We start from the raw sequence: 12947 nt of genomic DNA on the forward strand, positions 1-12947 counted from the left end.
TTTTTTGTCAGCCGTTTTATATAATTAGTTTCAGGCCATTTTCACAAAAATTGGTTTGTTTCAAGAAAAAAATAAAAAGTTGTCAAAACGTTGGATCTGTGATAGTGCAGTTTTAATTTTATGATATGATAATAAATTTCTTCTATTACTACTTTTAGCGCAGATTTAGATAATGTCTTGAAAAAACCCATTATTGGGTCCAACACCGGATGCACTGTTCATCCAAGGTTTACTTTGTTAAATGCAAGGGTGTCATGATAAGTCTTTAGATAAAAGGGAGAGGGGTGAAGTTTGTGGGTAATCCCATACGAACATGGGGCATCAGTTAGTGTTTTAGTGACCATAGGTTCGAGCCCATCATTGGGCCCACTTTTCCTGAAAGATTTACTGTTAACTGTAATTGTGGAGGTCATTCTTTGATAAAATACAAATGTACGTAAGTAATTATCAAATCACTCACCTTTATCACTCACAATTTTATCTTCCTAAGGTCAAATAGCCCCCACTCACATTTTGAAATTGGTCAAATAGCCCACAAAAAATGCCCCCCACTTTTTATAAAAAAATTATATGTATGTTTGCATACTTATATCATTTCAAAACACTTTTTAACCTTTATTTTTACAAATTGAAGTGCAATTAACATTATTATTTTTTGTATATATTAATAAATCTGAAAATTTTACCAAGTAAGAATAACAAACGTTTTAAAATATCACTTATAAATAATATATTATAACATCAAATCTACATTTTGATTGTTAAACTTTTTAAGTCATAAGGTATTTGGTTTTTGTTTTTTTTTTCTTTCATTTAATATTGATTAAGCATCAAACTTAAAGCTGCACTCTCACAGATTTACCGTTTTGAAAACTTTTTTTTTATTTTTTGTCTTAGAAAGAGCAATTTTGCGTAAATATCTGCAAACCAGTGCTAAAATATTGGTGACAAAAGATCAGGTTGCAGATTTTCATTTTTCAGTTCGAAAATTAACATTTTATGGCTAAAACCGAAATGCTTAAAACATCAATTTTTTAACTTGAATATAAAAATCTGCGATCTATTTTTTGGTCAGCATTCTTATATAACTGGTTTCCATGCATTTTCGCAAAAATCGGCATGTTCCAAATTTATTATCCTTATGCAGTTGTCACTATGCTTCTGTTTCTTTGTTTTTGGGACGGTGTGCACATATGTAGATGAAATGTTTTTTAGCAAGCCGGTGTCAAATAATTGAATAAACAAATATTCAGCACATGGTTTGCGGCCCCATTGATCTTCAGTTTCAGGACTAACGACTCTTGCACTGAAATTTTCTCGGGTCAAAGGTGACACTTACTTCCGAACTTCGGGTCACTGACGATATCTCACGAGAGCTAGGGTCCATTGAAAGCCCTGTTTAAATATCCTTGTCGGATGCATGTTGTTGTTTTCGTATCCAATATCGTTCTTCCGGGACACGGGTCTACAAAAATCGATTTTGGGGCAAAACAAGTACGGTCGGTCGGGTGACCAGAAACAACTTTTTTTTGGCCTTACCTTCAAATATACATTCAGATATCTTAAACATATTACAACTTACATTCAACTATTAGAAATATTACAACTTACCTTCGACCTACGGGCTATTCGACCAAAATGGGGGCGTTTTGACCAAATTGGGGACGTTTTGACATTTTTTTTCGCAGTGGGGGCTATTTGACCAAATGTGTGGGGGCTATTTGACCAAAATGGGGGCTATTTGACTTGGGGGCTATTTGACTTGCGGGCTATTTGACCAGGTTCCCGTAAAACAGCCAAATGTAAAGCAATATTATGGAGTGTTGGTTGATCCAATTTCCTTGTGTCAAAAAATATCCAATTTTTATAACCTGTCCAAGTCCTCACAAGTACAATTAAATGACACTGCAATTATTGTTTGGTAAATCAATCCGTTTTAACCAGCTGTTCCAACATACGAGCACGGTCGTAGAATTTTAAGATCGTCTGCATTTCATTATCGCGACCTTATTTTGTGCCACTGACTTGTCTGTCATTGACGGTTTCTGAAAGTAGTGCTGCCATGGCCTCCATTTTAAATGGCTTATTTTAATCCAAGGGAAGTAACACGTTTATATTTATCGCAAGGATACAGACTGACTTCATATAAAACACTTCGTGTCGCTATTCAAACCGACATCGTAGATTCTTTAGATATAATTCTTATATCAATATGTTGGCGATATCAGAAACCCAGAAATATCTAACATTTTCCGGGAAATTAAAGCAATGCATTGTGATAAATGGTGCAATGCATTGTGGTACTTGCTGGGCATGCGCACTTAAAACAAAGGGAGACAACACAGTCTCCACTCATTTCAAGGGCATTAATTCATCTAGCAACCATATAATGGGCAGAACAGAGGCCAGATTCCGTGGAAACGGTAGACCGTAGAAGCAAAATTTACGCTTTGAATATTAAATTTGAGCGCGTTTAGTAGAAAGAATGAATAAAATAAGGAAGTAGAAATTACATTTCAGTTCACCTTTAAGGTTCAAACTTAAACATGTCGTTTTTACGCATTGTAAGACATCAGTCAATAAAAAGAGATTTTTTTTTTGTTTCCTCATGGAATTTATATCCGTATAAATGAAAATATTTGTTATGATATATTCTATGAAATGATGACAAGCGTAGTTAAAAAATGCATATCTGGTATATCTAAACATCCATCAAAAGCACTTGGATTAGGAAACCAGTAAATTAAAGTTATTAATATATTGCTGTAAAGATGTATTCTAAATTAAATATCTTTTATTTTTAAACGCAAAGATAAGTAAACAAACAACATTTATCATTTTTGCATGTGTTATATATATCGCTATTGATTTTTAATTGAAATTTAATTTGGGGTTGGAAGACTTTCACTGCGTTAAACCCATTATAATGCTGTAAACCCATCCGGGCGAGAATAAGCTTTGTGCATTCATACAAACCAGGCCGTATTGAGAATACGCGGCTCTGCATAATGACCTGTATAATTATGCTGCCCCGAGTGATGTAATAACGACGGTGAATAGAGATAATAAACACATCTAAACGGTTCCTTATTTAACCAAAAGATCTTTATGATTGACAGCTGGGGATCAATTACAGATATCTTGGTCGCGTGGCGATTGCTTTTATCTATTGAAAATAATCATTGTGCGGTATTGCTATTCAACCCATTAGTTCCGGTTTAAAGTAGAAATTGTTGGTTTAATATCACGTTCAGTTATCATTTCAAAAATGATTTGTTTGAATTTAAAGCGTTTAACATTGTTCAAAAATTGGCATGCATTTCACGATAACCACCTGGCCATATGTACGTTCAATAACAACTGGGAAAAAGACACCCGGCTTTAATATTCCAGTATGATTTTAAATTTATTCTCTCATATTAAATACATGTATCAGATACATATCATAGGCACAGTGTTTATATTAATATAAAAGCATTTCCCTTTTTCGTATGTATTTGGCCTGAATAAAGAACGCACACCAACATCACGATTAAATTGGCATTGCTTTCTTCTGTTTACAACGGTTGCTAGGTTGCTATTTTCACATAAATTAATTTAAATACATACCACAAGCAAACTAAGGTATACGTAGTTTTAAGCCCGCCGATTGCGATGTTTTCTTCAAAAGCTTTCACAGCCCTTTTCGCTTTATGAACGCTACAAATACTAAAAAGTAGAGCACAAATAGCAAAATTCACGTCCTTCGGACTTACTATTTATAAAACTGTAGTTCAAGGATTCGCTATCCAGTATGTCAATGTTTGTGAGCAGGTCATGTTTATTTTCAATATTAATTAGGACAATTAGTTATGTTTTGTTTATTTATCAACGAGTGTTAAGAAAGTTAAACTAAGTTATTTAACACCAAGCTCGTTGGCACGATGTTGCGCGAGAGTCTGGGGAACCGCGGACTCTATCCAGTTTGATGACGTTTTCCGGACACCATCAAGAACTGGCAGTCGGCCGATAGCGGTTATTTATATAATTTTATTAAAAGTTTCTTCCCACATGTTAACTAACCTTATCTCTAAAAAAACATTCTTGTTTAATTTGCGTAACAGCTATATACCCTAGAATATTTGGACAGGTTCATTGCTGGAAACGTTAGTACAATCTTTCAGAAAGTACTTGATACTGAAGTATAAGATTAAAGTAATTTTATAAGATAGTATAACGGATTTGCACTTGATTTTAGAGAAGTGTAATTTAATGTTTGAGGGTGTACTTAAATACTTCTCGCTTTCATGTTTTTTGTTATTATAAATTATACTAAAATACGGTATATAACTTTCAGTATAATTATCAATCAATATCACCCAAGGGATCTTCGCTAAATCATATATCTCTCCAGGGAGTAAAATATCGTTTTTTACAAGTACACGCATTTCATCTGACGGAATAAGTTTATTGCACATTTTCTGAATCATACCGCGTGCTCTCTCAAAATTATTTGCCTATTTTATTGATCGGACCAGACTGGTCTTTAACAGCAGGAACAAATCTTACATAACGAGATGAGAAAGCACACTAGCTCTAACTGTGTGTTATCATATAGGCCAAACATTAAACGAATAGAATCAAAGCAAGCGATTGCGACGTATAGGATCTCGTTAAAATAAGATATCCAAGTTTGAAGTATTATGTCACGTTCCGATCAATGAATCGATTGAGTCATGCAGGCCCAAATACTACGCACAACATTCATTAATCCGATTGTCTCGTCATTCAGAACTTGTACATATTCACCCCACCTATGGTAGTAATGAAGTATTTTGAATGCGGTACACGTTCAGACACGTTTGCTGTTTAATGAGGTCACCATCAGTCAAATTATATGTTTTTGCAGTAGAACACTGTTCTTTCTAAACGTGTTTAAACATATGATGTTGATTAATTGATAAACTAGAAGTTCATTGTTCTAAGTTGTTCAAGACAGTTTTCGTTTTATACCTTTACATAAACTCCTATATCGGAACGGTAACACGAAGGCGGAGCTACACTGTGCTATAACAATCGTGTAGATACATTAAAACGCTAATCACTGATACGCACGCTAGTTATTAAATGTTGTATATGACAACAAGGTAAAAACCAGTAAATTTGTCCTCTATTCACGTGATTGAAATTATCCTCGATTCCACCAACTCCTTTTGTAGGTGCACTATATTTTTCTTATACTATTTGATGTCCTTACTTGGCTAGAAAAAAGGTTCGTTATAAATACAACATAAGCATTGCGGCACGAACAGTTTGTATGTTATCGCTCTCAAGCAAATGATTTTCTAACATGCTTAACACAATTAATACAATTTACGCTCATTCCCGGAATCACCGAGGCGCGTCAAGTAACTATCGTTTCTTCTTAATATGTCGTCTGTATGATTCGGTACAACTATAATTCATCACCTTTATATTCAGCGATGATTGTTCGAGCGGAAAAGCAGCCAGTCCTGCCAGACTAAGAACATCTCATTTCTCCCAGAAAAAAGATCCCTTTAATCAGACATAATCCATTTATTTCTAACTTGATTACGCTCCGGAGAGAAATTGGAAGTTTTAGGGGAAAATGAAATAACCCAATATGAGCCATTAATAATATAAAGCCTCTAGGAAACGTGTCTCGTATTTTAATGGGATCGGTGCTGGACTTCTTCATATTTAGATGCTATGAATAATAAAGAAGAAAACACAACGTCCAAAACGATTCTATTTATATGCAAAAAAAGTTCCGACGTCTGCAGCACTCACCTGAATTTGAACTTGTGTTATTAAACAAGAACATGCTTTAATTTTGTTAAAGTATAGTTCAAACTTGTTTTATTGCTGTATACAAATACCATGATTTTTTTTCAATGAGGCATTACGAAATTAATTTGTTAGTTTAGCGTCATTGTCATATTTTAGAACCAACCTTGCAGGCAGAACAAATTCAAATGTCGAGAAATAAACCATTGTATCATACTTATTTCAATCGATTTTATAAAGATGGAACAGCAGACACTTGAAAACGTAATACGACAATGCGAATTATATCAACTCTAACGTTCATTAATAACTATTTTTTAATGTTTTTTTAAGGCTTCTTAACCTGTTACATAATCACTTTAGTGCCGCAATCAAATTATCGTAGCAATGATTTGTTTCTTAAGTTGTGTTTTGTAGTTTTGATTTTGTTATTTTTGCTTTTGTTGTGGTTGTTGTAAGGGAATGAGAAGGGTGAGTGACCAAAACTCCCTGCCCATTGACGTCAAACAAAGAACCACGTTCTAATGCAACCTTTCTATTATGCAAAAGAAACACCAAAAACAAGTCCTGCACCTGAAACCAGGGCCGGTTTTTACACAAATACTTAATGTATAAGTAATACTGTATTAATTCTTTCACAATAAAATGAATTTAACACACTTCCTTCAAAAGCGAATATACCCTTAGCAAATACTTCATTAAATTCTTTGGCTTACTTCTCTAATGAAAAAAAAATCATATCTGAGTTATAAATTTTAAGAATATTTGACAATCCCTGACTGATACTGACTACATATTGAAATAAACTATGACATGAATTCAATGAAAAACAGTCCAATTAAACTAAACATCTTTGTCCTTATCGATAATTTATTTGCAAAACCTTTTTTTGTACAAATTATACACAGACACTGCTTCAAAAGTAAACAAAACTTTAAAATGCTCTGAAGAAATTTAAAAATAAAATATACAACAACTTACATTTAATTTACATATATCCGATAAACAGATATCCTCAGTGGATGATATTTTATCAAAACAAGTCCTCTATCTAAACCATTGCTTTCTTCTGCAGACGAAATCAAAACATGAACAATCCGTTTCCCAGGGAGTACAATTGTCCTTTTTTCCGAGGATAAACGACCATTCACGAAGCCTATCTCGTAATTGTACCAAAGTGAAGCGGCGATCACCGAAGCATTGCCAATAATTGCGGAACATAATCACGTTTGCCATCTGTCACAGTGAAAATGACTTCAGCTGCCGGTATTTAAGGAGGCTTAACTGGTTTATAATTTAAAACAGCGTGAGATTTACAATGTCCTTGCGATTTAAAAGGAAACATGTCTTTGTTAACGAAATATTAGAATTCAGCCAAAATTTTGTTGACGCGTTTTGGGAATATAGTCAATTATTATTACTAGACTGTTCAAGTTGTTGCGGGTTACAGCATACTGAATTTAGCACAATCATCTTTGTTTTATGGCATTTTCCGTGTTTATGGTTTGCGACTTCAATGCTTAACTTGTTAATAATTTAATCGAGCGTGAGATATGCCCTAGAGGCTTAAATTGAAACATTTCATTTGAACGAAATATCATAATTCAGTCAATACATTTTACTAGAATTGTTCAAGGAAGTGAGTGTTACAGCATACGAGTTTCAGCAGAATATCGTAAAAACCATTAACGTGTTTAAAGTTTACGATTTCAATGGTTAACTTGTTAATATAAGTGAGTACGAGAGTAAACAATGCACTTGAGGTTAAAATTTAAACGTGCCGTTTTTTCGCATTATAAAAGATCATTCAATTATTAGAGAATTCGTATTGGAAATTTCCTGGTATAATATCAGTAAAATGCACACATTTGGTATTATATATTCTAAGAGTTGATGTCAAACTCAATTAAACAATGTAATAATTAGTATCAAAACATTTAATAAAATCATTTGTTTTAAGAGGTAAGTTTATTAAAGATATTAACCCAAGTCGTTAATATGTAATGTCAGTTCGTACTTGCTAATATATTTTAAAATTAACGATGTGTAAATGCACAACATACAACATGATTGAATTCATCATAATATTGTATTTGTTTTATGTACCATATCGCTATTGAACTTTTATTGAAGTTTTCATTTTGGGTTTCATTTGGCATTTCACTAAGTTAAACCTTGGTATTATATTTAAAACCCATCCTGACAAGTATTAGCTTCCCATACAAACCAGACCATATTATGAATACGACTTGTAAAATTATGTTGTCCCCGGTTATTGTAATTACGACGGTGAATTGAGCTAATAAGCACATCTGAACTGTCCCTTATTTAACCAAAAAGTCTTTACGATAGACAGCTGTGGGTCAATTATAGAGATGGGTCGCGTGGCGGTTGCTCTTTTCCATTGAAAATAATCACTTTGTGGTGATTGGTATTCATTGTATTAGTTCCGGGTTTAAGTACGAATCATTGGTTTAATAACACGTTATTTTCAAAAAATTGTCTGTCTGAATTTAAAGGGTTTAGCATTGTTAACAATGGTATGCATTTGAGGATTTCCACCTGGTCGTATTCACGTTTAATATAAACTGGGTGCAAAGATACCCGGCTATTATATGAAGTTATTAATTTAAGATTAATACTCTTATTTTAAATACATATATCATGCATACGGGTAAATTGTTAATGTTTTATATCAATTTAAAAACATTTCCTTTTTTCGTATATAATTAGGCTGATTAAAGAACACGCACGCACGCACGCACGCACGCACGCACGCACGCACGCACGCACGCACGCACGCACGCACACACGCACGCACACACGCACGCAAGGAATAACGTAAGCTCGCACTCACGCACGCAAGCACCCCCGTCCACACACAATGTTTATTTTATCACAAAATATTTATGTTAAACAAATGCAAAACAGTTTGTTGCTTTATATTTTTCAACGATCGGGTGATTTGAAACAGGCACTATGAATGCAGTTAGGGCGCAAGTAGTGGTTGCTATGGAAACAAGAGTTGTCATAAATCGTCAAGAAAATGGAGCACGAAAAACAGCCGGTATAGGAAAAAACAACGTTTGTAGAAATTAAAACACATTGAAAAAATGCATTTACAACAGTACACAACCGATCACAATATAACAAACATATTTAAACTAAGAATCACCGTCCGCAGCGGACCTTGGTAATCATCGGTACCGGACTTTCCGGTTTCTCATTTATGTAAAATATATTGGCATATCGAAACTGCCATGGTTAATGCCGTAATGGGATCCCTGAACGCCCTCTAATATACCTTGGTGGGCGGTCGTTATGCCGAAAGATGCCGTGCATTGAATAATATAAAATAAAAAACAGCTAAGATTAGTGTAGCCATAGATGAATTTGGTAACGTTTCAAATACTTCTCACAATTAAAGGCAAACAGGCGAACCAATACGTATGACTTTGTACAAAGCTGCTAAAATTTCATTAACAGCAAGTCTTAACCTAGATTGGTCAGATGGACTCTGTCCTTAGGGTAATGAGAGGGATGTTAACTTTAAATTCTGTGCGTTTTAAACAATGGCCACCAGATTCCAATGAAAATTTTTACAGCATAGCCATTGCCTTTTGCGGACGGACTCCATGTCTTAAAAGTTCTGGGCAGCTGCTATTTTTTTAATTCCAACAGTTTATCAAGCTCGGAAATAATATCGAAAATTTAACCCCGACCTATATCATAGGCCCGCAATGTGCGAGAAGGTAGTGCTGGTGAACCCCATCGTTTAGCAAGAAGACATTGCATGTATAAATTGTTTAATGGATATTCGTCCGAGTGTCTGCCAGACGATTTCGATGTTTTTTAGCCCAAGATTGGAGCCGCCTGCCTAAAGTCTTTTCCATACGGAATTCCGTTAGGGCCATCGTGGTTTCGCGCTGTCGCCGTAAGGGCGAAATCGCGAAAACACGATGCATTGACGCGAAAACACGTTACAATATCGCGAAAACACGATGCGAAAAATATCGCGTTTTCGCGCTATTAATATCGTGGTTTCGCGTTTTCGCCCTCGATCTCCCATCGTGTTTTCGTGTTTTCGCATTCGCGGTCAGTAGGGCGAAAACGCGAAAACACGATATTAATCGCGATATTTTTCGCATCGTGTTTTCGCGATCTTGTATCGTGTTTTCGCGTTTTCGCCCTACTGACCTCGACGGCGAAAACACGATATTTTAATATCGCACTTTCGCCTTCCGTTTGGACATGCGTAAACATGGAAGACGAATTAGACTCGCGTATCAGGGAGTACTTTTCAGCCGGTTTGTCATTAACTGAAACGCTGACCTTCCTAGAAGTTAAACAAAATATTATTTTAAGGTTAAGTTATACATCTATACATCTAATGATCAAGGCGTAGTTGAACTGCACGCATATATCACGTACTTTCTAAGCCGTTTACATGTTGTATACATGTCTGCATAATGTAAACATAAGGAGAAAGTCAATGACGTTACGATTGTAGCAACCCTAAAGGTAACACCTGCACTAAAGGTAACACCCTGCACAAAAGGTAACACTTTTGCGACACCAAAGGTTACAACCTGCACTAAAGGTAACAATCCGCGACACCAAAGGTAACACAATTTACATCTGCACCAAAGGTAACTGGCCTCTGTACTAAAGGTAATTTACTTAAAACTAGTTGCATGATATATGCATTATATTATGCTACGATTTGATATGTTCCCTGATACATTTTTGTACTGTTATTTCATAACAAGTGGCAGCATTGATATATTTTTATTTGTGTGTTTTACAGTGTAAATTTATTTCTCCTACTTTCACATATAATGTTTGCGCTTATGACCATTCGAAGAATAAGGAAAGGTATCCTGTTTACCACGGCGTCGGCATTGGTGTCGGTGTCAGCTTTTCCGTCACATCATGATTAAGTTGTTCATACCAGTCCAATGTATCTCTTTAATTTTAAAGACATGGCATTAAAGCTTTGAGTACTTGTTCACTATTATGACACCCATCGACAGCTACAACAAAAACAGTCAGCTACAGGAAAATCACAGACACGAGGCATACCACCACCCCAGACCTGAAACACACACATATACAGGCAAGACAACACAAAGAAAAAGGAGCACACACATACACAAAGACACCCCTACCCAAACCAAAGAGTAATTGATATGCACTTGGGGTCTCCTCCTTGGAGCAGGTTAGTTATCCAGAGGGATAGCTGGTTAAAACCATTTCGGATATCGAAACAAACTTTGACAATTGGATAACCGTCATGACCTCGATCAGTAGGCAAAAAAGCATACCTCCTTTAAGGATTCTTGCTGAATTAGGGCCATTTTCAACTTAGAATTTATCCTGAATTTGAGTTCGGTTTTTCACACCAGTCCTCAGTTCACATCTGGCTTGGAAACTTCACTTCTTTACCATCAATACTTACATATGCAGACAAAGTACATAGCACTTGTCAACGAATTTGTCTGAAAATTTTATGTCCCTTTTTGACCTCGAAATTATCCATAATCCGGTTGTCCATTTTTCATCGAAACCATTTCATCTATTGTTTTGAAACTGACTAATTGACCGAATTGTGGCATGTTATAGATGATGATGGTGGTGGTAATTCTGTGGTTTAACATGTGATGGAAGCAGTTGTTGCGATGGCAGTAAGATTTATAGCCGTCATTGCGATCGTCCGGTCATCGCCCGGTAATCGGCCGGGTGCCACCAGACTTGAAACATGTCCGTCCGGTTTTCTTTTTGTTCCGAACGGGCGCCGCGTGATCACTGTCCGGCGCCTGTCATATTTGAAAACTGCCCGCACGGCATATCCATCAAAGAAGGCCGTTCGGTGCCCGTCCGATGTGTGACCGCGTCAACAAAGAGCTTCAAAATCGTCCGGCGCCTTTCCGATCCCCAAAGCTGCTTGTAAAAATCGGACGGCGCCCGTTTTATTTGTGACTGTAGCATTAAAGCGTATGTTCAATTCAACTACTTCTGGAATAGCATTATGCATAATACGTGGTAAATATGTGACAGTTATATGACAGTTATATATAGACTTTTAATCTGGATGTTACGTCTTGTTGCTTAAGACGCACAGAACTGAATAATAATGATATATGAATATTCCTTTGGTAGCTGCTTTCTGCTGGTGATTAGACACATGATTGGGCATTGAATATAAATAAAATATGTCGATGTGGTATGAGCCACTGTCAGTGGTAGATAATCCACTACTATGGGTGGATGGTGATCCACTACTATGGGTGGATATTGATCCGCTACTATGGGTGGATGGTGATCAATCAAAATAAAATGATTAGCCAAAGCTAGCTGCTTGGCTTCTTACAAAAGAATCACTTAACTGAATATAATGTAGTACGGTTTGGGAGTATAGTATGATCTCAAGACCTTTCACAGAAAGGGACTAGCCATAGATCGGAGACTTGTCTCCTATTATTGTTCCGAGGGAGAGAGATATAGCTTCGAACGTGTGTGTTATGAGACACACAGCTCAGTACATATCAGCGATTTGGCTCTGGACCTGTCTACCTGAAGGCTGATATACAAGACTTTTGTATCACAAACAGGTCTATGATGTACTGGCATAAAGCAGCTTCGAGATATACAATAACCTGAGACTAGCAAGATGATTAGATGATGCTCTTGGTCTGGTAGAGGAAGATTCTGGAAAACTACAAAGTCATTGGTTGAGCCTCCGACATTCTTGGTCCTCAGTTGAGCTTCAGACCGATGACTTGTATATTTCTCAGGGTGCTGTTTCTAGCTGGAACCCCGTAGATAACTATTTTATAATTATTTCATCTTGGCAGAAGACATTGCATCCTTGACTACTCTCGACTTTCACTGAAGGACTGATGATGATGATCGAGTTTATATATAATATCCCTCTAGGTTATTCAAACCCGAGGTGTGCCCGCACCTCTGAATGGGTTAATGTTGAAGCCAAATGGGCAAATGTTGTTGATTCCAATTTAAATATCTATATGTTGGACAATGAGACCCGAGGTGAACAGATACCGTTCGGATGTTTGCATAACTCTGCTATCGTTATCCGAACCTGGGTGATAAATAGTACTAACATTGCAACTTTCCGTTTAGTTGGCTTAATGATAGTA

General features: G+C 36.0%; 1 protein-coding gene across 1 annotated transcript in view; it reads right to left on the reverse strand.

Moving 5' to 3' along the window:
* The window catches only part of LOC128203162 (uncharacterized), a 32052-nt gene extending 25267 nt beyond the window's left edge, over positions 1–6785 (reverse strand). Inside the window, exon 1 of the mRNA XM_052904457.1 lies at positions 6769–6785. The gene's annotated coding sequence lies outside the window, so the exon portion shown is untranslated. The remainder of the gene's footprint in view (positions 1–6768) is intronic.
* Between the last annotated feature and the right edge of the window lie 6162 nt (positions 6786–12947).

This window comes from Mya arenaria, chromosome 9 (genome assembly GCF_026914265.1).
Source record: "Mya arenaria isolate MELC-2E11 chromosome 9, ASM2691426v1".
Classification (NCBI taxonomy): Eukaryota; Metazoa; Mollusca; class Bivalvia; order Myida; family Myidae; genus Mya; species Mya arenaria.